Source organism: Ictidomys tridecemlineatus, unplaced genomic scaffold, assembly GCF_052094955.1.
Source record: "Ictidomys tridecemlineatus isolate mIctTri1 unplaced genomic scaffold, mIctTri1.hap1 Scaffold_91, whole genome shotgun sequence".
Classification (NCBI taxonomy): domain Eukaryota; kingdom Metazoa; phylum Chordata; class Mammalia; order Rodentia; family Sciuridae; genus Ictidomys; species Ictidomys tridecemlineatus.
The window spans coordinates 740,348-765,686 of NW_027526141.1; the positions used below are offsets into that span (position 1 = coordinate 740,348).

Genomic DNA, 25,339 nt, shown 5'->3' on the forward strand with positions numbered 1-25,339 from the left:
TTCTTCATTCTGTCACAATTGAGTTCTTCTTGGAGCAGTTACTGATGTCTTGCCACCATTTTCCAATGAATCTTATGTCTTGTATGCTATCTCTGGGTATTTTCTTTGGCTCACTTTCACCTACCCACTGTTTTGTGACAAATGGATTGTGGAATTGACAGCAGCATTGCCATGAACATCTGTTGAGTGTTTCTTCTGTTAGACACATGCAAAGTTTCAGACTGGAGATATATCCTGAGCCACTGGGGTTAAAGACATGCACCGTGGCATCCAGAATATTGTCACCTTTTGCCTTACTTGATTTTCATTGTCTTTTGATTTAGAAAGGTTTACAATGTCTCCCTCTTCTTTTAAAGAATATTTATACTTTTTATTGAATGCTTGCTTATCTTCAGATCAGAAATTCATGCCCATTATTTTCTTGTTAAACTTTAGTGGTTTTTTTGCAGAGGGTAGTGTCCCAGGGATAGAACTCAGAGGCACTCAGCCACTGAGCCATATCCCCAGCTCTATTTTGTATTTTATTTAGAGACAGGGTCTCACTGAGTTGCTTATTGCCTCATTATTTCTGATGCTGGCTTTGAACTCATTAAGTTTTTGTCTCAACCTTCCCAGCTGCTGGGATTACAGGAACACAGTACCCCACACCCAACTTATTTTTTTTTGCTTTTAACACTTGCTTTGACATTGTTACTTTACATAGTAGTTATACAATTAATTTATTACCCTAAACAGGACACTTCTAAGAATAAAAGTGGGTGATAATGACAATTATATAGAACAACAGGTATAAAATAGGACTATCTTAAGCAAACCAGATGTACACTCATTTGATACCTAGAGTTCTATGTACACTAACAAATTATATGAATCAAATTTCATAGGCAGGATCATATCTTCTCTGGTAAATAACCCTGGCCTTTGCTCTGCATCTCCATTCTTCAGGGGGAGGAAAAATGGCTATATATAAATAAAATGGGAATCTCATTTAATTGTTATGCATAGTTTAAATGGAATATAAAATAGAAGACATAATTAAAGAAAGATGGAAGTAATGCAGAAACTTTTTTGGAATAAGGGTTAGGACTTAGGATAATAAGAAGTGAGAATTATATTCCAATACCTGTAACAGTGTGAGCAAAAGTTAGGACCGGTTTAACAGTTACAGATTATTGGACTAGAGAAAACAAGCTGCTTGGTAATGACATAGGAAAAACCTAGGATCTTAAACATAATTGTGTCAATGTTTGCTCTTTAATTTGTAGGTGACAGGTAACCAGTGAGTTTCTGAGTACTGCACAAGCTTGCCTGAAGCTCCTGTGTAAAATTGAAATGCACTGTGTCAAGGGTATTAATTGGAAAGTTGAGAAATTGGAAGTATGGAGGGCACTTAGTGTTTTACAGTACTTAAGGGGAGAATAAATGTGGTTCTAGCAATAGACTTTCTATAGATATTCAGCAGTAGGAATATCAGGGGAAAGAAGATGAGGGCAAGAGTCTCTATGTCTGATAATGTGGAGGGCTGTATCTAGACAGATATGTAGTAAGGTTTTCCAGTTCCAACGTATCCATGATGGATGTACTAACCATAATTAATTAACATGAATGGAGCATACTTCCAGACCTACAATACTGATATGTGTCTTTTTTTAAGAATCTAATTCAAGAAGGACCTTCCTCTAACAAATTTTCTACTGACAGAAACATGTTTTTACTTATATTTGTGTAGTAATTATAGAAATATTGTGGGGGAAAAAGCCAGGGACCCTTATGGCTTTGTTATCCACTAAGTAGGCTAGTATGGTGCCAGGTGTACAGTAAGTGATTGCATATGGGTACACAATAAATTACCTTGAAAAACAACCTCTCAAACATGAGGCCATATGCACATCAAAGCTTACTGCCTAGAATTAGGATGTGGAGAGTGGAAGTCTTGGAGATAACCAGTTCTTGGACCAGGAACATAGCCATTAGGTCCATTGAACATATCAAGAGAGTTCCTGAAAATGGGCCCAGCACAAGTTATCCAATAAAAAAAAGAGTTTGGGGGATTTGGAATGATTCCTTCTAAAGGAGCTCTATAAATGATGGCATGAGTCACTCTGGACAGGTGTGACAAGCTGAGCTGAACTGAATTGTGACAAGCTTGAGTTATAAAGGGGAATGACAAGAAAAAATTCAGTGTTGGATGAGTATTATCAAAGAGGAATGAAATTTTTATCTCTATGTTAAGAGACAAACAATTTGTGGCATTAAAAAGTAATATATGTTTTTCCCTTTTCTTCTGACAATCATCCTTGACTCCTAAAACTGCTCCACAGATTCTCCCTCAATGACCCGCAATACAGAAACAGATCCTGGACTCTCTTCTTGGTTTTCACTTTTCTACTCTTTGTGATTCACCAATCCTCTACCATCTTATTACCATTCAAATAATGGCAAAGAAACTGACATCAATATGCATTTAAGTAATTGTTTTTGGCTGTCACTTTCTGTGGAGAAATAATGCCCTTGTGAAACACAGGGTGCTGATCTTCCTGCAGATGCCCAAGGATGCAAAATCACCATCACTGTTCCACCTACCCTCCCACAGAAAACCTTTCTCTGCTGTGGTTTAATAGACACTTTCCTATCTGCAATTGTATCTGGCATAATCTGCATTTCTTAAGCACTACAAACCACCCTTGTGGTGAAAAGTAGCTATTAGACTGATGAGTTTTCCAGGATCCAACCCCTCCCACCTTCTCTCTCACACTCACCTCTCTCCTAATCAAAAGAAATGAGTGTGTATATACTATGATTTGGCACCTCCTCATAATTATTCAGAAACATGGCTGTTTTGGAAGGAGGGTGGGAAGCCAGAAAAATCTTCCTTGTCATAGTGCGAGAGGAGAATAGAGAGGAGATGGGTGACTGTTCATCTCCCGCTCCCCAAACAGTGGGAGTTCACTGTGTAATATTAGTTTTCTTCTTTTATGTCAACAAAACAAGAAACACATACATACAGTAGGTTGAACTGTACATCTGATTGCCACAAATGCATCAAACATTGAGCCTGGAAGATGGAAAATTACTTAACAAATTTTACCCACAATGTTGAGAAAAGTAGAAACTAAATACCTAAGTACACAAAATAAAAGTGTATGTGGGAAGGAAAGTCAAGTGCTGCCACTTGGGTCTTCAAAATGTGTCAGAATATTCTTTAGAATAAAAAATTGATAGTTTTCACAGAGGAGAAAAAGTAAGAACATATGAACCTGAACTTTGATGGGGTTGGGGAAAGCACTGGGGGATGAGCATTCTGAATCTCAGCTGGTAGCATAAATGGATATAATATTCTCTTGGAAAAAAACAATGCTTTGCAGGAATGGGGAATTAGAACAGTAACTAAAATAGGTATGGTTATTGCTAATTCATGCATACATAGGACATGCTAAATCATATTAAGTGTTTGTTTTTTGACTAGAAATTCCATTTCTAAGGAAAACGTTGGGAAAACAGTAATAGTCCTAACTTTATCAATATTATTCACAATCAGAGATATTGGGGGCAACCCAAGTATCCAACTGTATGAGACTGGATAAACTGGTGGACATATATTTGATTATATAGATTGTATAGCAAAGGGAATATTGAAAAGATCACAGGTAGATGAATTCTACAAAATCCACAACTGTCCCTTCTAGTTTACATGGTTCGTCTTCTGTTTCTTTATCTGTAAAATGCATATGAGAAAAAGTCTTGCCTAATAAGGTCATAGAGGTATCTAATGAAGACTGTATCACTGTGGCTAGGACATGGTTGATATTTCTTGAATGGGAGCTGCTATAAAGAGCTATGAAATACCAAATGTTAAAACAGAAGGGAGAAAGCCAAATGCTATTGTATGGTGAAACGACATAGTATTCCCTTCCTCTCTCCTTCCTCTACTGGTCTTCTGTTTATTAATTTATTAGTTTTCAAACTGGTGTTTTATAGATGTACATGAAGTTGAAATTCATTGTTGTATATTCATATATAAATATAATTCAGTCCATTTCATTCCACAATGCCTCCCTTTCTCTATCCCTCCTCCTTCCTCTGACAATCTTTTTCCACTCCACTGATGGCCCATCCACTATCACAGGCTTTCCTCTGCTTTGATCAGCCTATTTCACTCTAGCTTCCCCATATGAGAGAAGCATTCAACCTTTCACCTTATGAATCTGGTTGTTTTCCATTTCCATCCATTTATCAGCAAGTGCCACAAAAAGCAGCTGGTGTGGTGACCTTCGTGTGGGCCTCATGTGGCAAGTCAGTCTGAAGCCTGCCGCCCTTCCTGTGACAGGACCTGGAGTAGCAGAGAACAACATGGGCAATGGTGTTGCCTGAGGTGTTGGGCTCCCCGGGAATGTTGTCTGCTTCTGGGTGGTGGTGGCCATGCACATACTGGGTGAAACATAGCACAGGCTGTGGTAGGACAGGGCTGGGGAGAGGGAAATGCATGCTTTTCAGCAGGAACAGGTGGAATGGAGCACCTGGGGCTACACACCTAGTCCTGACACTCCCTCTCTTTCTCAGAGCCCACAGCCAGCCTGTGTCCCAAAGCCATATTAGTAGTCCTTAATGAGGAGGCTGTGCCTGAGCCTGAGGGTTAGTGGACTACCCAAACCCCAGCACCCATCCATTGAGTGAGGTGTGAGGAAGCCCAAGCCCTGATTGCTCAGACATCAAGTCTTTCTGTCCCCTGGGCTGGGTCTTCCACAGAATTTGGCCCAAAAATCATGATTCGGCCTGCTAGAGACCTAGAAGTTGTGCCTTCTAGAGCAATGGCATGCTTTATGAGTGACAGTGCTCGTTAGAACATCATCATGATCACATATGCTATGCTTTTGATGTAGAAAACAAGTCCAAATTCATTGTAAGACTTTTCCAAATAGAAATAAGATTAAGGGATAAAGATGTTTTTCTAATGTTACCAGGGATTGACCCTAGGGGCACTTAACCACTGAGCCATATCCCCAGCCATTTTTTTATTTTGAGTCAGGGTCTTGCTAAGCTGCTTAATGCCTCACTAAATTGCTTAGACTGATGTTGAATTTGAATCCTACTGCCTCAGCCTCCTGAGACACTGAAATTACAGGTATGGATCACTGTCTAGCTAAGAAAAAAATTCTTTTTAACCATCAACTCTTGGTGGATTCCTTCCACTATTTTTATCATAGGTGTGCATACATGTGCAGATGAAGAAGTGCTGGACTTTATTTTCCTTTTATGAAAATTGGAATTTCATGATCTACATCCCATTTTTACTCCTAGGGGCACGTTTCATGTGTCCCTCTGAATCCTGAAACAATGGGTAGCCCTATATACTTGTTTTTTTCCTACACATGCTTATGAAGAAGTTGAATTTATGAACTTAGTAAGAGATTAACGTTTACAAATAATAAAATAGGACAAGTAGATGGCGTAGAGTAGCACCAATTATTTAAAACTGTCTCTTTTCTGGAAGTTTCCATTTAATATTTTCAGGCCACAGGTAACCATGGGATTCAAAAGTTAGGCTAAGGGAGGACAACTATATGTATTACAGTTTCCTTCCTGGAATTTTCACATGCGGTCATATTCAGAAGACAGCACACTTCTCAGCCCTGTGATCAAATCATAAGTAGTGGCCAACCTCTTGCCTCCCATGACCCCCTCTATATGTTCTCTTCTTTCCAAATCACACTGGGACAAGTGTACCATCTGCTTTCACCATGTTGCCAGCACCTGTCTTGACTCCTGTGGCCACTCACACTTCTGCAGCTCTTGCACCCAGTGGATCTTCAGAGACACTGCTATGTGTCCTGTGTGTCACTCAGATGAAGGCAACAGCCACACTGTGATCACCAAGATCTGGGGATAGCTCATAAGAGAGGCTCCCAGGTTAGCAGATTGGATCTATTTCTGCAGAGGAAGCAGATGCAGCCATGCCTTCATCATGGTCAAAGGTCATGGAGCCTGGCCAGCAGCAAGTAGGACAGAGGGAAGAAGGGGGCTGGTGGTCATTGTACTACTCTTTCTCCAGTGGAAGTTTGAACTGGGGCCATTGTAGCAATGAGAAACCTTTCTGCCCATACCAGGATAGACCCCTCTTGCTTTGGTGTGTATAGAGGAATTAGCCTGATTTCTCATTTTACAGCCATGGTTGTTAAATCTGTCCTGCACAACTAGGGTGTTGAAGACCTGGAGCAGAGAGACATGTCAGTGGAACTTACTGGGTCATCTCCCTCAACTCCCCCAAAGTGATCTGTGGTTATCTCTCTGGGTGCTTTTGAGGTTGTGATGAGATTATATGACATAGATGATTCCTCATTTGACCATGTGCTGTAGTTATGATTTGCTTAACAATTCTGAAATACCACAATAAAGTATGTCTTCTATGACTTTTTTGATAATGACTATGTTCTTTTTTTCTCAGTGGGAAGAGTTCAAGTTCTAGATTTGTCAGGATGCCAGGGCATTTGGTGACCTGCCAAGCCCTCCCTGGACCACCCTTGACTTGTAGTGGACTGCATGGGCTCAAGGCACCTAGGCCCATGTGTTGGCTCTACTGAGCTGAGCATGTATAGTGGATGGTCAAATAGCCCCAGCCCACAAGTCTCAGCCAGACTTAATCTAGCAATCATGAGTTTTGGTACACTGCCTGGAAGCTCTGGCCCTAGCAGGGCAGGAGTAACCTGTGAGCCACTTCAGCAGGTGAGTATCAGGGGAAACCACATCTATGACTTTGCTCTTGTTCTTTTCTCTGCGACTGCCTCTAAAGGGTCATTTCCTAGGTAAGGGGGCTATAAAATAGGAGAATAAAACTTATTGTGCTCAAAAATTATAATGATGGACACCACTATCATTGGCTTCTCTGCCACCCCATCACCAGCAGGAGAGTCAGGATGTTGAGATGGGTAACATCAGAGTATCCTGCACTCTGAAGTAGGATTTCTCTCTGCCACCCATGGTGTTCTAACCTTGAGGACATGACTTGCCCTTTATGAGCTTCAATTTATCTGTAAAGTGGAAATAAGATAATATTCTTGCTGTTAAGTTTCAATGAACTATGCAACTTTGATCTTCAAAGTGCTCAAAATATGGCATCTCCCAAGAGAAGGGCCTAGAGAACAAGCCAGGCACCAGGGTTTAAGGTGAGTCCTGGCTTCCCACTGGCTTTTTCCAAGGGTACCCATCCCACCCCAATTTGGGGTAATTCATAAAGTTGTGTGTATGTGTGTGTGTGTGTGTGTGTGTGTGTGTGTGTGTGTGTGTGTGAGAGAGAGAGAGAGAGAGAGAGAGAGAGAGAGAGAGAGAGACAGTTTATGCTGGGTATCAAGATCTACAGTAGTGTCCTGGATTCAATCCCCATTATCCAAAAAAAAGAAAGTAAATAAAAGGAAAGGAAAGACAAAGAAAGAAAAAACTCCAGAGGTAGAAACAAAAGATTGAGGTATAAACTCATTAGAAAGCTCCATTCCCCAAAATATTGTCTGTACCTGGGCTTTATGACACACACCTGTAATCACAACTTGGGAGGAGGATCACAAGTTCAAGATGAGCCTTAGCAACTTAGCAAGGCCTTAAGCAACTTAGTGAGATCCAGTCTCAATTTCAAATATGACCGAGGATGTTGTTCAGTGGTAATTCCCCTGGGTTCAATCGCCAGTACTAAGGAGATTGGTACAGTTCCCTGATAAAACATCATTAACAGTATGTTGTTATTCAGCCCAACTTGGAGCTCTCTACATGGAAAACCCCCACACCTAGGACATTATTAATCCTATTTGGGGCTCTCTGCATGGAAAATTCCTATCGCCAGGATGTTTGTGAATCTCAATAAGCTTCAATTGCTTAACATTACAGCTGTCTAAATACACTGATACCAGCTGGAGCAAACAAAGTGCTGGCCATGAATTTAAACAGATGATTAAGGAGGTAAGATGTTGAGAGCCAAAGCGGAGTCAGAATAGCCCCTGGCATTTTGCCAGAAGTAATGGTTTAGAGGCGAGCCATTAAGATGATGCTGGATTGATTCTATTGTATATTAGACCTTTACTGTCCGGTAATAGGATGGCTCTTGCTGCGTCCAGCACGGGCTACTTTGGAGTTCCTGTTGAGTTCTCACCATTCTGAGAGTGAATGCATGCTCAGCCCGGGGGGAGGGAGTTCTGGTTGGTGTGGTGTGTCCTGGAAAAAAGGCCGCATGGGTGGCATACATGGGAGTTCGGAAATAAAGTTCGTTCCTGCTTGAGTGGCTCCTGATTTGTGCCCAGCCAGACTGCAGCAGTAAGATATTCAAAGAGTACTTTGAAAATTCTAATATATTTCTAGGGATCCAAAAATCTATGATATGCTCCAGAAAGACCAAGGAAGGTTCCCAATCTCTTGCTGACTTTGAAGCCATATATAGGCAGGAAGTAAGTACCAAAAAAGGGTTGTAAACTGCCAGGTGACTGAAGGTACACTCCTTGACAATGGGTCAAAGTTTGCTAGGTAAAGGGGCTTAGGAAATCTTTGTCCAAGCATTATGAATCACTAACTGCAACTTTTCTGTTTCTTTATATGTTTTATGCTTTAAAAATTTACTTTTTAGCAACATTATTTGGTAATTCTGAAAAGTAAAAATTCTGTCCTCCAAGGTTTGTTGTTGTTGTTGCTGTTTGTTTTAGTGACAGTCCTGGGATGATTCTGTAGTCTGTATTTCCTGTAACATGCAGCCAACTGAAATCTTTCTTCAGTTAGTGACACTTTAGGGAATTCTGACCAATAACAAAGAGGACTGGAGTCTTCATATCCAAGAGGGGATCATCCACATCCTATAAGGGGTATAGGGTTAGATCTGCCCAGTTCACAATCACGCAGAACTGACCCAGCATGTACGAGGATGTGTTCCTGATGGCCCTGTCCCCACTGTCAATGATCCCTGCTGCCAGCTTCACCTTACTCTTACCCCCCGGGGGCCATACACAGTGAACAGAGGAAACCCAAGGCAGACAACGGCAGTGATATATTCCATGATTGACACCTTTGGACAATGGCACAGTCTGTCTGCAGGAAGGTGACTTCAGTGTACCTCAGCCTACCCAGTGTCCAGGGGATTGGCAGGCCCACCAGCCATTCCCTCCTCCCCTTCCTCTGTCCTAACACAAGGTGTGCTCTCCCATGAGAGCTACCATGAAGGGAAGTCAGGTCCTCAGATGGCACATGATGGGAGGTTTCTCACTTCAACCTTGTCAGCCTGCTAGGCCGAGACATCATCACTTTTCTCCACCAAGAGTTCATAAAATGGTAAAGGCATTGCCTTTATCCCTTAAGTAGAATAGAACCTCTCTGCTCCAGACATCCCAGATTTTGTGGTACAGTTGCTGATTTCACGTCCCTGGGAGCAGGAGTCAGGTGGATGTGTTCTTCCTCTCTGGGCTCTAGGTGTCTACTCCACTAGACTGGACAGCACTGGGGCTCTGGACATGTCAGGGGCACTTACACAAACTAGTGGACACACAATGTAAAACAAAGGATAAACTCCTCAATATCTTATAAAGGGACAGAATATGAACATGACATGAAATTCTAGAGCTATTGATTTGTGCCTATGAGATTTATTTTTTCAGTTGGGCAAATTAAATGGTACTCACATGTGGGAAAAAAAAGTAATTCAGGAGTTGTTTTTTATTTTTGTTTTGTTTTTTGAAATGCTGATTGATATACATAAATAAAATATAATATATTGGAATTTCCTTCAAATTAACCTGAGTGAGAAAGGAAGCAGGAAGGGGAAAGATGAAACAAGCCTACCATGAGTTGGTTATAGCTAAAGTTGGGCAAGGGGCCCTGTGGTGTACTTACTAGCTTCTCTCACTTTGGGTCCTGCTGAAAATTTTCCATAATAAAGTGAAAAAAAAAACACTAAAGTTTGTTTTCTACAGTTTAAAAGGCAATCATCAGGTAAGCATCTAGCACTGGGCTTGAAACACAAGTCAAGACCTTGATGGCCATCATAAGCAAGCAGTACTGCCCCCCAAGACACCTCCAAATAAGACAGAAACCACTTACCTGACAGGCCACCAAAGCTCCCATGTTCCAGCCAATTAAAATGATGGGTTTGTGTGGGAAATTGCAATGAATCTTCACAGGAAGGGAAAGAAGACAGTCAGAAGGAGGCTGCAGTCAGGAATAAACACCCCAGCACACTGGGTGTACCAGGGTCACCCGGGGTGTGCCAGGGTTGCCCAAGATAGGGTCATTCTCACCTCCAAAACTTTGCTCCTCACTGCCCTGATCATATGCTCAAGGCACTGCAGAAGCCCCACTCCACTGCCAATTTTTGGCAGATGGGTGGCAACAGGGATGACCTAAAGGAAGGAAGGGTGCCATGCCAAAGTGCTAGGTTCAAATCTCTCCATTCTACTTAACCTACTCTGAATCCTTCAACCTTGCAGCAAGTGGTATCTGAACACCAATTAAGAGTCACGGGATGCTCTACATTTCAAGTTCATCCATTTTTACACCCTCCTGTGTTTCTTCTCTTCCATCTTCCTAGATCTTATTCCCATGTGGAGACGTCCTCTTGCCCCCAACAAACCTTGCCTAAGCAGCACAGCTGAGATTACCAGATGTGGTGGTGGTGTGAGGTGGGGAATGCAGAGTTAGAGGGGCCTGAGGAGGTGATAAGAATCAGAGGAGAGCCAGGGAGTTTCCTCTGCAAAGAGAAAATCCCACCTGGTGAGTGAGAGTCTCACCCGCAACTATCAGGAGTGGCTTTTATGGCTGCTTACCCAACCCATGACCCATTGCTTACAGAACTATGTTAGGCACTAATAAACAAGTGGTTAAGGGAAAAGGTTACACCTTCCTCCAGCCAGGGCTACTAGGCTACGAGTCATAACATCTCACTGCCACACTTAAGCCTGAGCCCCTCAACTCACTGGCTTGTCATGAGGAAGCACCCCTGCAGCAGGGTCCCAGGGCCTTTTCAGCAGCAGCAACCAGACCTCAGTTCCTTTGGCCCCAGTCTTTGTGTTGGGTGACACAAGCATGCGGTCAATCAAGGTTGGGATCTAGAAAGACAAAGTCTGAGATGCCTCAGTGTGTAGCAAAGGTACAAATAAGTGGCTGCATGAAAAGTAAGCCCCCAGCATGCAAGGACAGAGTGTATGCTCCTTTTGAAATCAATCTGGTGAAATGCATCTGGATCCTAAGTTTATCTCCATCTCTGTACCAAACGATTTCACTAGAGAATCTTCTAAAAGGAATTATATCAATCCAGGTATGGTGGAACACACCTGTATTCCCAGCACCTTGAGAGGTAGAGGCAGAAGGATTGTGAGTTCAAACCAGCCTCAGCAAATGAGTGAGGCCCTAAGAAACTGAGCAAGGAGAACCTGCCTCAAAAATTTAAAAAGGCCTGATGTGGCTCAGTGGTTAAGTGTTCCTTGGATCAATTCCTGATTCCAAAACAAGAAATTATATCAAAAATAATTTATACCCAGTGACATATTATCTATTAATAGCAACCAAAATACATAAACAATCTAAAGGTATATGTTAGGGAGCAGTTAAATAATTTATCCACTTGACTGAATATCTAGGATTATTTTCTTTTTTTTTTTTTGTACCATTGATTGAACTCAGGGATGCATAAAGACAGAGACACATCACCAATTTTTATTTTCTATTTTTATATGGTCTTACTGAAGTTGCTTGAAGCCTCAATAGTTGCTTGAGACTGGCTTTGAACTTACAATCCTCCTGTTTCAGCCTCCTAAACTGCTGGGATTACATGTGTGTACCACCATGCCCAGCATGGTTTAATTTCAAATACATACTAGACAATATATAACCCACAGAAATAATTAGCACCAGGCATGGTGGCCATGCTGTCATCACAGTGATGTGAAGGATGATAAGCTTGAGGCCAGCCTGAGCTGTGAGACTCAGTCTCAAAATGTAAATAAATAAAATGCAGGTCAGTGATACAGCATCCTTTGGTTCAATCCCTAGTCCTGAGAGATAGAGAGAGACAGAACAGTCAGAGAAAGCAAAGAACAAAAGGATTTTGCTAAAATTCTACATGTAAAACAAAATATATACAGCACTATATAAAAGGCTGTATGATGATATGAACATGCCAAATGTTCATAGAATTCCTGTGGAAATATGCATGACTTTTTCCTTATGAATTTTTGCATTTTCTAAAATTTCTAGTGACTATTTGCTGAAAAGAAAATATATATAATTTTTAAAAATTGCTTTTTCTGGGCTGGTATTTTGGCTCAGTGGCATAGCACTTGCCTTGCACATATGAGGCCCTTGGTTCAATCCTTAGGACTCCATAAAAACAAATAAACAAAATAAAGAAATTGTATCCTCATATAAATAAGAAAATTTAAATAAACCCTGCATTTTCTTCTAAAGTACAGTCTTCAAGTGTGGCTTGTTAATGAAGCCTACTATTATGTTCTAAAAACATATCCAACAATAGTGTATATATCATGACTTATACCATATCCTGTTCTTTTACTGTCCACCAAAAATGTGACCTCGCAGATGTATAAATATGAGTTTCAAATACACTGATGCTTACACTCCAAAGGAGTATCTGTGTGAATTCCAGACTGCCCACAGAGGTCAAAGTGATCTCAGAGAAAGGAAAAGGTTTTTACATGTTAGAGATCCTTTTCAAGAAGAAAGAAAAAAGTTTTTTAAAGATTGGAGAATGAAAAGTATCAAGGTCTGATGGAGGTTGTTAGACTTCAGAGGGAGCAGGAAAATAAAATCCAGTAATGACATAAGCCAGGGGCTGTCAGGTCATGAGTCCTCTGGATTTTAGGCCCTGCACCTCATTATGGAGATGGCACAAAGACATTACACCAGATCAAATGTAAAAACAAGACATTGTCTCCTATTTTTATTAGCATACCTGCTAGCCATGCCCTCCAAACTGACCACGTAAAGACTTTACCCAACCCCATGTCTGAATGCATCACAGGGACTGGTGGCCCCCAGCATAGGGCAGACACCAACCATAGCCTTTCCTTCCCTTTCAGTGTCTGCAAAGCATCCATGTAGGCAGCCAGCATGGGCAGACTCAAGGTATCCACCAAGGTCGTGTGCAGCCACTGGATCATCTTGGTGTCCCAACTCTCACTGGCCAGGGCCTGCCGCACCCGCCTTGCACACTTGTCTACAGCTACATGATGCAGCACTGGCTCATTACAAGCCTGAAAAATACAAGAAGAAGGAACAAGAGTTTCACATAGTTAGCAAATAGGAGGTAAGTAGAAATCAGTCAGTCATAGAGGCCTGAACTAGGAAGAGCCCACATTGGCAGATTTCTGATTTCTTACCCCTTTGTTGGCCAAGCGGGCAAGTTGGTCAGACTGCAGGGCTTTGAGGTTCTTGTTGAATAGTGTGTTCTGGGCCACTGTCCAGTCAGTCCTAAAGGGAATATCTGAGAAATTAAGGACATACCCTAGGGACACTCCTCATGTATGCACAACATTTAAGGAAAACTCTGTAATCTTTTTTGATCCCCTTCTGAAAGAGTATAACTTGACACAAGATTCTGTTCCCAATCCTGGCAATGAATCATCTCAGCACACATTTGTATATTCTCACCTACAAGTCAATACCAGTCAATGATGAAGTCTTTTAGTGCTACCAAAGCTAATTATTTATCTAATAGCTAAAATACTCCAGCAAATGAAGATAGGGTACCAGCGTATAGAGAAATTTGAATTGCATAGGTTGTGCATTTCACAAAACCTGAAACAGCAAAGCACTTGAGTATACCAAAACCTTAGATTATGATAAAACTTCTACTTAAACTAGCTTTAAAAAGAAAAATATGACAGATATGTGACTATTCTCCCGGTCTCAATTCTACCCTACAATAATTTCTCTCCCTTTTCCATGCTTCTTAATTTTTCCTCTATGCCACAAAATTAGTAAACTTATGTCCTATATAAGTTAACATTTTGTTATCCCAGTATATGACACCACCATACACATGACCATCTGCTTACTGACAACTTTTTCTGTCCTCCAAATCAGCAGTAAACTGAAATCAGGAATCTACCCTACAGTTCTTAACCCCACATCAATGCAACCAGACAGAATTGTGGATCCTGTTAACCTGCCCATCAACCCACCCCTGGCAATCTGAATTAGGTACTCAAATTCAGACTAAGAAGCCTCCTAAAGATATGAAAACAAAGGCAATAGAAGAAAACCAATCAGAGCCAGGTACAGTGGTGCACACCTGTAATCCCAGCAGCTCAGGAAGCTGAGATAGAAGGATTGTGAGTTCAAAGCCAGCCTCAGCAATAGTGAGGCACTAAACAACTTTTGACACCATATTTATAAATAAAAAAATAACAATAGGTCTGGAAATGTGGCTTAGTGGTCAAATTCAATTCCCAGGATTAAAACAAAACAAAACAAAACAAAACAAAAACCCACAAAAATACCAACTCAGTAATACCTGTTTACTGACTCTCCCTGTCATTAGGAAAAAAACTACTCAATATTTTTTTAAATATAAGTGATTGCAAGGCCCAAATAAAATTTATATCAAGGTAGTGTTTCTTATCAGTAAAAATAAAGTCAAAAATAGGGCTGAGATAACCACTAGCAAGGTAGAAAATAGTAATCAATCTACCTAGCCATATACCTATTTCAGATTCAGGTCTTTCTAAGAATGAAATAAGAAAACATCTAAAAAACATAGAAGACAAAAAGGAAGATAAATGTAGCTATATGAAAATTTCAAACCTCTGTAAAAGGGAAAAAGAATTATAAAGTTAAAACATAGTGGGAAAATGCAACTGCATTGAAATAAGAAAGATACTTCAGAGCTGGATGTTGTGGCAACACACTTGTAATCCCATCAGCTAGAGAGGATGAGGCAAGAGGATCATGAGTTCAAAGCTAGCCCCAGTAATGGTGATGTGTCAAGCATCTCCGTAAATAAAATACAAAATGGGGCTGGGGATATGACTCAGTGCTTTACTGCCCCTGAGTTCAATCCCTAGTACCAAAAAAAGTAAGAAACAAAGATACTCCAGAGGCCAATGTGATGACACTGTACTACCAGCATTAGGGAGGCTGAGTGAGTCATGAGGATCTAAAGATCAAAGTCAGCCTTAGCAACATAGAAAGACCTGTCACAAATAAAAAACAATGGCCCTGCTTAGGGGTGTTAAAACTCCAGAAAATTAATACAATAGGAAGTAAAAGCATTTGGGCTGGGGCCATAGCTCAGTGACAGAGCACTTGCCTAGCATGTGTCGGGTACCAGGTTTTTCCTTAGCACAACATAACAAAAAACAAATAAAAATAAAGTCATGCTGTCAATCTACAATTACAAAAATTCTTTTAAATAGAGTGAAGTATTAAGCTGGGTGTGGTGGTTCATGCCTGTAATTCTAGTTGCTTGGGAGGCTGAGGCAAAAGGATCATGAGTTCAAAGCCAGCTTCATCAAAAGCGAAATGCTAAGCAGCCATTTTTTTCAAACAGTCTGGCAGTTTCTCAGAAATTAAGTACAGAGTTCATATACATATGATCCAGCAATTCCATTCTTAGGTACTTTACACATACATTCACACAAAAACTTGTACACAGGGCCTGCTGAGGTAGCTCAGTAGAGCACTTGGCTATCATGCACAAGGCCCTGGTTTCAATCCCCAGCAAAACACACACACACACACACACACACACACACACACACACACACACACACTTGTACACAAATGTTCACAGCATCATTTTCATTACAGCCAAAGCAGAAACAACCTAAATGCCCATCAGTGATCAGTGGACAAATAAAATATGGATTATCTAATAAATGGAATGTCAGTCAACAGAAAGGAGTGATGTAACATGGACTAATAAGCATGACCCTTGGAAACATTCCACCAAGCACAAGCCAAATCACCCACCATGGAAAACATGCAGTTCATAATCCCATATACTCAAGTCCGAAAGAGGCAAATCTATGTCAAAGAGTGCACTGGTGGCTCCCAGGGACCAGTGAAGTCAGGAGGAATGGTGATTGAATGATAATAGGAATAGAGTTTCTTATTGAGATGATGAAATAGTTCATCAAACTCACTAGGGTGTTGGGGGCATAACTCTGAATTTACACTAAAAAGCACTGGCAGTACACATAAGCTGGTGAATTACAGGGTGTGTAAATAAACTTCAATAAAGTTGTTATATAAAAGGGAAATGTTTGCTAAACAAAAGAAAAATGGAGGAATGCTGATTCTGTTGGAGGCAGGGGCAGGGAAACAAAACTAGCCAGCAAATCCAGGAAAATGAATGTAAATATCCCTCAAAACCAGAGATTGCAAAACTTTGTTTGTATATTTGTTTGTTTGAGAATAGGGAGGATTATACCTGAGAGCTCATGCCTGCTGGGACATACTCTAGTACTGAGTTGTACTCTCAACACTTTCTTTTTAAATTTTAGGACAGAGTCTATTTAGCACAATGCTGACCTCAAACATGTAGACCTCCTGTCTCAGCCTCCCTAGTAGCTCATATTACAGACATGCCACCACACCCAGTTTTAAATCTATTTTTAAAGCCACTCAAAATATCTCTTGGATTCTCATGTGATTCTAAAAAATTTGCACTCTACTAGCTATAGACCACAAAAATGTAAAATCATACAAATGTACATTTAATTTTTGGTAGTCTGGGTGAGCCCTATATTGTAATGCAAGCTACAAAACTAGCCACACCCATCAAATTATTTTTTTTTATTCCACAAACTTTTTTAAACAGAGGATTCTTAGCTAGGCACAGTAGTGCACACCTGTAATCTCAGCAATTCAGGAGGATCACAAATTTGAGGCAAGTCTCAGCAACATGAACCATGTTGCCCAGGTTAGAGTCAAACTCATGGGCTCAAGCAATCCTCCATGGATTATTCTGAGCTCTGAAAAAACACTCTGCCTATATGCCTACTGTATGCCAGGCAAGGCCATAGGGAGGCTGAGATGGCAGAGATGCAGGCCCTACTCTCAATGAGCTCATAGCACAGCAGGCTGACAGTCATGAGACAGAGTTAGGAGAAAATTCCCATTTATGTAGCTACAATAAATGTCTCGTTAAAGAGGATGAGAAAATTATTACAGGATGGTGACATTAACCCATCCCTCTGAGCAGTGGCCTACTATTGACATGCTCCTCCCAGTGCTCTGTGGGAGGAGGGGCATCTGCATCAGACCTGGCAAAGATGACATGTCGTTCACACTCATTCATCATGCAGCACACCTTCTGGTTGTCATACAGTTGCATGGGAGATGACATGACCATCTCCACATCTATTGGGACATATTATTCCATGTAAACAGGTGAGGAAATGAGACAAGCCTACAAATGCTGTAAACAACACCATGGTTAACAATCACCTGGTTACCAGAAAATTTCTCTTTAACATAGTCTGATTTACATTGCATAAGCACATTATAGCCACAAAAATTTTTGATCCTAAGTCATCTTTCTCACATTTTTCTAGATCTCTTCCCTCTCTGTGGTATGTACTGAAGGAATATAAAACCAGCTAAAAGTTTAAAAAGTGACCAATAGCTTTTATAAAGAAAGATATATTCCTTAAGCAAATAATTAACTACATAAAGGTAATTATTATTACAAATACAGAAGCTATAAGCCACATGCAACTACCTAAATAAATTGAAATTAAATAGTATCAATCAATTTAAAATCCAGTTCCTAATCACATGAGACACGTTTCTAATTCTCAGCAGACTGGCCACCAGATCAGACCACACAGGATTACAGCATTTCTATAACTGCAGAGTTCTGTTGAATAGCACTGGTCTAGAGTTTTAAATGATTCATTAGTAAATCAACTTGTACTTAACTATATGATTGTAAGAAGTCTTTGATTATCTAGGATCACCTGTTATGCAGACAGCTTCTATCTAACTCATTTTGTGCATTGCCTACAACTAAAATGAATATAAATGGATCATTGAAGGATCTTTCACATTTTAAAATGATGCTAATAGAATTTTAGTACCATTGGGATCCTTCCCCAACACCTTAGGTACACTGTAATCTTTGTTGCATGAAATACCATGCAAATCAATTGGGTCTACTTGCTATCTCCTCAACACCATATTAAATTTTTTACCTCAATGATCTCACTGCACCCATTCCCAATGACTGGAATAATCACATCCTTGTTAAATGAAGTGAATAACTGTGCAGTAGATTTGGTAGTGGGAATAAGAGCTGATTATCTTCTCAGATCAGAAACTGAGTGAACACTTGTGGACATGTGTGCCTACAAGACTATTTTGATTTCAGCATCTCAAACCTATACTCCCTAGGTCTCCCCAATTTATGGTACCATCCAGCTACTCAAGTCAAAGATCTAAGAGGGATCATATTTGATCATTTTCCTTTATACTGTTTCCATCCCTTTCCAGACTATCATGATGTCTAGCTCATCTCAAGCTACTGCAGAGGCGTCACTGCTGGTATCCTTAACCCCACTCTTATACTATAATCTACTTTTTAAAAACCAAAAGTGATCCTCTAAAAATACAAACTGGATCCCTAGCTTAAAATTCTCCAATGACTTCATACCACTCATAATCAACTGAGATTTCTTCTTCCAACCTCTCTCTACCTCCTACTTACAACCCACCTGCCACCATATTCCCAGCCACAATGGCCTAAATTTATTTCCTACAATATGCCAAATTCCAATTTTCAGGGTCTATGTATGAGAAAAATTATTTTCTCATATAAACCAGGGTTTATATGAGAAAATAATTTTCTAACTACCAACAAAATGAACTCTACAGAACCTCACTTTAAGAAAAAAACTGTCACAAAGTCAGATGTGGTGGTACACACCTGTAATTCCAACTGCTGAGGCAGGAGGATTTAAATTTCAAGCCAAACCATAGCAACTCAGGAAGACCCTGTCACAAAAATTTTCAAAAAGTGTGGGAGATGTACCTCAGTGCTTGCCTAGCATGCACATGGCTCTGGGTTCAATCCTCAGAACCTCAAAAATAAAGTAATATAATGAGGCTGGGGCTGAAGCTCAGCAGTAGCAACCTTGCCTGGCATACATGAGGCACTGGGTTCGGTCTATCAACAACTAAAAAAAGAAATAAAAAAGAATTAAAAATAATATAATGGGGTATGAATCCAGGAGTTTCAATGTCAGCAAGAAGCTTTATATAACAAAAAGGAAAAGATTTCAAATGCTTTTTACAGGAACTTTTCAGTTATGCCTTAGGAGAGAGGCATCAAGCTTACAGTTTTAGCACAGTGCTCCATGTCTATAGACAGCCCCAGGAGGGTCACTGGGGTGCAAGATTTGGAGAGTAACCTGGGCAACATAGAATTCTATGTGTATTTAAAACACATCATGTGTTGCTATGTTTGGAGCCTGAGTTCAGTCTCCAACACTGCAAAATCAAAGGAAAATAAAACAACAAAAACACATCATGGTCTCTCTTATTCTTTAAGAATCAAAGGTGGGGTGAAGTAGAATCTAAAGGGCAAAATACAAGGCAAAATAAAAGATTTCTATCTCCAAACAACTAAAGCCTCTGCTTAAGGAAAGATTGAAATTAGGTAAAATTATAACCCGTGTCCAAGAGATTAAGATGTCTGCTTTTCTAACTTTTCTCAGGAAAAATTATTCAGTGCAAATATTGACACTGAGGCCTGATATTTGTATATGCTCAACAGAAATGCACAAATTAATCATCCAACCTTCCTATATAAGTACCCACCAATCATCCCTCCAAAAATCCACTCTAATCCTTACCTGCTCAGTTCTGGCAACAGTAGCCTTTAGGAAAGAATCCCAAACTCACATGGTATTCTGATGCTGCCTCAGGGGAGTGACAAAGAGCATGCAGGTGGGGTGGACACCTGCATGCTCTTTGTCACTGTCAGACAAAGTGACTGACATGTGGGTGAGCATCTGGGTGAGCACTCCATGGCTTCGCATAGCTATGGTCCAGAAAAAAACAGGTCCTCTGGAGGAGGAAGGGCATCTGCCTGAAGTCTGGCAAAGATGACATGCCAGTTGCACTCATTCATAACACTGTACACCTTGTTGTCCTAGAGTGGCATAGGAGTCAACCTGACCATCTCCACATCTATTGGGACATCTCATTCACTGTAAACAGGTGAGGAAATGGGACAAGCCCCACACATACTGAATACAACACCATGGTTAATATTCATCTAGTTACCAAAAAATGTCTTTGCATAAGTACCTTATCACCACAAAAATTATCCTCATTCATCTTTCTCATCTTTCTCTCTAGATCTCAGCCCTTTCTGTGGTACATGCTGAAGAAAATAAAATCATTTAAAATTATATTAAAAAGTGACCAACATCTTTGTTAAGAAAGACAAATAATACTGGTCGAAGTGGCCCATGCCTATAATCCCAGTGGCTTGGGAGGCTAAGGCAGGATAATCACAATTTCATAGCCAACCTCAGCAAAAGTGAGAAACTAAGCAACTCAGTGAGACTGCGTCTCTAAATAAAATACAAAATGAAGCTAGGGATGTGGCTCAGTAATTGCATGCTCCTGAATTCAATCCCTGGTTACCAAAAAAGAAACAAAAAGACTCAATAGTGGGTGTGAAGTGGAATCTAAAGAGGAAAAACACAAGATCTCTAGCTCCCCCAAAAAACTAAAGCCTGTGCTTAAGGAAAGATTAAAATTAGATAAAATAAAAAACAGTCTCCAAAATACTATAATTAAGGGCATCATTTGATCATCAGAGTAGTACATATCAACAAATCTCAAAATGTAAGAAATAAGACTGCCTTAAAGTTCAAAACAATTGCCAACAGGTTTATTTAAGCCAATGTAATTGTATCTCCTATCAAATAATAATATCATGAAAGATGCTTGCCCTATAATACTGATTGGCTGAAAATATTAGACTAAGAAGGTTTTAGATTAACCTATGGGTGGAAGTTCTGTCACAATGAGAAAGCAATGTCTTGGGAATTTGCTCCTAACATTTATGTGTGAGGTCAGCAAATGCAAAATGACTGTTGTTGTCACTGTCAAGCAAACCACAGCACTACACCAAAGTGACACAGGTCTAACCCTGTATGGCAATTATTTATTAATATATTTATTTATTTATATATAGTACTGGGGATTCAACCCAGGGACCCTTACCATTGAGCTACAATCCAGCCCTTATTATGTTGAGACAGGTTCTCCCTAAATTGTGGAGGTTGGCCTTGGAATTGCTACCTCCTAAATTTCTGGGATTACAGGCATGCCAAATCATACATGGCCTGTGTGGTAATCTTTTTTTTTTCTGTTACCAGGCATTGAACCCAGTAAGTACTTAACCACTGAGCAGTATCTCCAGTCCATTTTTATGCTTTCTTTAGGGTCTTGCTATGTTGCTGAGGCTGGCTTTAGACTCACAATCCTCCTTCCTCAGCATCAAGAGCCACTGGGATTACAGGCACATGCCAATGTGTCCCGCTGTATGTGGCAATCTTTTAAAATCAAGATCTCAGCATTTATTTTTATCAATTTAATCATTTTCAATTTCTTTTTCTCTATCTATGGCTTATCTAAGTGGACACCCTTCTCTATTTTCCTTTACATGTCTTGCTTTTCTAACTTTTCTTAGGACAAGTCTTCAATGCAAATATCCACATTTAGGCCTGATATTTGTATGTGCTCATCACAGATGCCCAAATTAACATCCAAGCTTCCCACACAGCACCCTCCCAGTCACCCCCATGAAAGTACTTACTTCCCAGTTCTAGCAGTAGTAGCCTTTAGGAAAGGAACCCAAACTCACATGGTATCCTGGTGCTGTTTCAGGTGAGTAACAAAGGTCATGCAGGTGGGGTGGGCACTACTGGCATCTGGTTTGGCATTCTATGGCTTGGCATAGCGGTGGTCCAGAAAAACTGGGTCTCACTCTCTTTCATGCATTGAAAGCAGGAAGAGCAGTGAGGTGCCCATGGGACAAGCTGAATTCTAGAAGTTCCTCTACCCACCCCTGTGGGTCCTCTCAGTAAAGCAGCAGCAACTCAAGGCATGGATATCTGCATCCAAGTCACGTGCAGCAAAAAGTGTCCATTTAAGTCAATTGGAATATTCTAAATTTCTCCAAACATAGACTATCTAATGGGAGTCAACATGACCTGCTACAGATCCTACTGCCCATATATTGTACAGAATATCTTTGCCCATGCAGGGAGGGCTCCTGATATCCCAGAACCACCAGCAAAAGAGTGATGGTGTCAGGACATCCTCCATACTCCATCTCCACAGAAAACTGGAGAACTGACTGCCTCCATGGTTCACGAAGACTTGCCCTGGACTGACACTGAATTTACTGGGCCAGCACCACACTTTCTATGTGGGCAGGAAGGATTCTGGTCATCAACAGGTATCACAAACATGAGTTCCACAGAAGCCAATGGTCTCTTGTTTCCAGTATGTAAAGCAAACACGGGCACCCTTATAGCAAGCCGGCCATGTGGGCCACCACCAGGAAGTTAACCACAGCCTGGGTTCCCTCTCCTCCTCCTGACCATGGTATACCCCACAACCGTTTTGCAGTGACTACGGGATACTCTGAAATCTTGGAAAGACAACAAGGCATGCTCCCCCGAGGCAGTGTGAACCCAGCGTTGCCAGGGAGCCCTTTCTCCAGGCCCAATGGAGCACCCTGCAAACCATCCCCGACTCAGGCACCCTTGGGGTTCCCGCCACCAAACCTGAAGAGGGTCCCTCCTGGAGGCAAGGCTTGTGAACCATGTGGAAGGCTGTGGCCGCGGCTCCTGGGTGCAAGTGGCTTCGCCAAATTTGCTGTGGGTTCATGATGGGGAGGAGCCACCTGGATAGGCCTTGTGTCATTGTGGCCCCAGACACCAGTCCCAGACCCCGTATGCACGTCCTGCCTTGAGCGAGGCCACGACTCTGGATCCTTACCCAAGTCCAGCCTGCAGCTCACCCGTAGTCAGGGAGCTAGCCCTTCTGAGCTGGGTTCTAGTGCGCTTGCGCGGTACCGCCTCCATGCCCTGGCAAGGAGGCACCGTGCAAAACGCCAAAGGATCAAGGCACCTGACAGGAGGGAGAGTAAGCCACAAAGTCCGGCGTGGACTCACCTGCAGGGACTTGGTTCAAAAGAGCAAAGTCAGGAACGCAATCTAGTTTCTGAAGCAGAAATTTCCATGACCTACGTGTTTAGCAGGGAAGAGGAGCACACAAAATGAGGTCAACCCAGACAGCCCCCAATGACTGCCTTTTTCTCTTCAGGTGCTCCCTTTGCCTAAGTAAGCCCCACAGACCCAGAGCAGGGGTGGGAAGGCATGCACCAAACCCTCCTCCAGAGCAGCCTCCTTGGATTTACTCTTTAGGAATATGCATGTTAACTCATTATCTCCTATACAGGATTGAAAACTCAGGGCTAATGGGATTTATTAATGAGCCGGGGGTGAAGTGGTATGAGTTTGGCCCTAGGCTCATCCCCAGCAGAGCCAAAAATGTTAAAAATATTTTACTAGTTAAGAAATTTCTCTTAACAGAAGAAACAACCACAAAAAACTAAAAAAATAATTTAAAAATAAATTAATTAATTGCAATATAGGTTATGAACCAATAAATAAATAAATATTCTAATAAATAAACTCTATTAAAAATAATTACCAAGAACTGGATGAGGTTTATTACTAGAGCACTTGTCTGACACACTAAAGGTCCTGGGTTAGATACGTAGCACCACAAAATAAATAAATAGCAAAACAAACGTGTTTATGCAGTTTTTCTGAGTGTTGTTGGTCCTTCCAGGAAGTATAGAGGGAAGTCAATACCAGGGCTTTTTCCTGAGGAGTATAAGGAATAAAGGGAAGGTAGTTGGAGGACGTTGAGGGTGTGAGTGGAATCTCACCTCCAACATTAAACTTCCAAACACTAGGTAGGATCCCAGCAGGCAAGTCTTCAGCTTTCTCTTATCTCTAAATGAACAAATGCTGAGAGTACAACCCAGGTCATGAAGTTGTCACCTGTCAAGAATACAAACAGAAAACTAATCAACAAATATATGAGAAAATGTTCAACATATATTACAATTACAGAAATGTAAATCAAAACTACTCTAAGCTATAATTTCACTCCATTCAGACTGGCAGTTATTATGAGGACAAACAACAATAAGTGTTTGTGAGGATGTGGGGAAAAAGGCAAACTCATTCACTGCTGGTGGGACTGGAAATTGGTGCAGGCAATATGGAAAGCAGTATGGAGAATTCTTGGAAACCTGGGAATGGAACTACCATTTGAACCAGCTATCCCTCTCCTCGCACTATACCCAAAGGACTACAAAACAGCACACTAGAGAGACCCAACCACATCAATGTTTATAGCAGCACAATTCACAATAGCTAAACTGTGGAACCAAACTATATGCCCTTCAGTAGATGAATGGATAAAAAAAAATGTGGCATATATACACAATGAACTTTTACTCAACAATAAAAGAGAATAAAATCAAGATATTTGCAGGTCAATGGATGGCATTGGAAAGGTAATTCTAAGTAAAATTACCAATCCCCTCCCCCTCAAAAAAAAAAGCCAAATGTTTTCTCTGATATAAGGAGTCTGATTCATATTGGGGTATGGAGGGGGCACATGGGAGGAATAGACAAACTCTAGATAGGGCATAGGGGTGGGGGATAGGGAGGAGACAGTGGTTAAAAAGGATGGTGGAATGTGATGAACATCATTATCCAAAGTACATGTATGAATACATGAATTCACATGAATATACTTTGTATTCAACCACAGATAGGAAAAAATGTGCTCTGTATGTGTAATATGAATTGTAAAGCATTCCACTGTCATGTATAAAGAAAAAAAGAAAAAAAGAATGCAAATAGATTTCAGTATGGCATTACCATGCAGAGACACCCTGCCCCTACGAGTTACCACTGAGCTGTTGGAGAGCTGTCTAGAAAGGGAAGTGGCCGAAGCAGAGTGCTGAAAGACCAGTCAAGTCATCTCAGAGAAAGGATTGTAAGCCTTGAGAGGGCCAAGACAGAAGGGACAAATGACCATTTTCTTTAGCCCACACATTTCTTTTTTAAGTATTAATATTGTATTCAATTGAAACTTTTTTTGGTACTGAGTTTTTATCCCAGAGACCCTCTACCACTGAGGTTCATCAAAGCAGGACCTCACTAAGTTGCCCAGGCTGACCATAAACTTACAGTCAGTCTTCCTGTCTCCGCCTCCTGAGTCACTGATTACAAACACATCATCGTACCTTGCT

At 40.9% G+C, this 25,339-nt stretch overlaps 1 pseudogene; it reads right to left on the reverse strand.

Annotated features, from left to right (window-relative positions):
- Window positions 1-8,722: 8,722 nt before the first annotated feature.
- On the reverse strand, window positions 8,723-23,087 carry LOC144374849 (KAT8 regulatory NSL complex subunit 3-like; annotated as a pseudogene).
- Between the last annotated feature and the right edge of the window lie 2,252 nt (window positions 23,088-25,339).